Here is a 1,279-nt window from a genome sequence, read left to right on the forward strand (position 1 = left end):
CCCAAGCCGAGGTCCCCAGTTAGTTCCTTGGGCAGCTGAGGATAGGGAACCTGAAATGACCCTATCCTATAGCAATACTGACGAATATCTTGCATTTATGCCCATTTTTAACAGAACTAGAAATCATCTAGAAATGTCTTTTATTTGGGAGAGATGCATGTTTTACGTTTTTGACTATTGTAGACAGAACCAGGTAAGCTTTATTTATTAAAATGCAATTGAAATGCCGCTACAGACTAAACCTAGACAAGGTATTTTTAAGACATAAACCTTCTCTGGGAGTTCATGTTTTCACAGTGCTCCTCAGTGGGTAAATGTAACCAATTTTGTGTTTTCTACAAATGGTTAGTAATAAAAAATCCTTACAGTAACTTTCCATAGTTTTTTATATTTTTTTTACGGATATGTGAAATGAAGCCAAGCAGGACCAGATTATCAAAAGGAGTTGGTCTGCATCCCTCCAATCCTGAGTCCCTGTAGTGCCCACCACCATGTTTCTCTGAACCTGCACATGCTGTGTGATCCTCTGCCTCCTGTGCCTGCTGCAGAGCCGCCCACCGCCAGCATCCACAGTGCACCCACGTTTTCACTGTGCCGTGGCAGCCCGGTAGCTGTGGAAGGGCCTTCGTGGACCCATGGATGGATAGCTTCCTTTATGTGTTCAGAAGAAAGCGGAAATCAGTCTGGCTGGCTATCCCTAATTCGAAGGCTCCTTTTAAAATGGAAAGTTGTTGTGGAATATTAGCTTATGATGTGCTACATTTGTTTATGCGGTGGAACATTTGTTTAATGATGCAAAAAATGTGTTGCATTCTTTTATGTTCCAGTTGCTTAACTCTGTAAAGTTGTGTTACTTTGCCTGTCTGAAACACCTGATTAGTCTAATAAAGATCAGACGGGCCAATAGTTAGGCAGGAGAGAGAAATAGGCAAGGAGACTAGGCAGAGAGAATAAATAGGAGCAGAAAGAAAGGGGAAGGAGAGGAGGATGCCAGGGGCCAGTCATCCAGCCACACAGCCAGCCATGGAGTAAGATATATAAAATAATAAAAAAAAGTAAAAAGCCCAGAGGCAAAACATAGAAGAGAAATGGGTTAATTTAAGTTAGAAAAGCTGGCTAGAAAGAAGTCAAGCTCAGGCTGGGTATTCTTACGGAAGAAAAAGACTGTGAAATTACCTGGCGCAAGTGAGAAGGAAACACGGAACACGCAACAAACGTGCTTAGGAGTTTATTAGAGGGGGCGTGTACAGGCCTGGGGAAGTCAGTGTGCAGAGAGAGA

Source organism: Microtus ochrogaster, chromosome 18 (assembly GCF_000317375.1).
Source record: "Microtus ochrogaster isolate Prairie Vole_2 chromosome 18, MicOch1.0, whole genome shotgun sequence".
NCBI lineage: Eukaryota > Metazoa > Chordata > Mammalia > Rodentia > Cricetidae > Microtus > Microtus ochrogaster.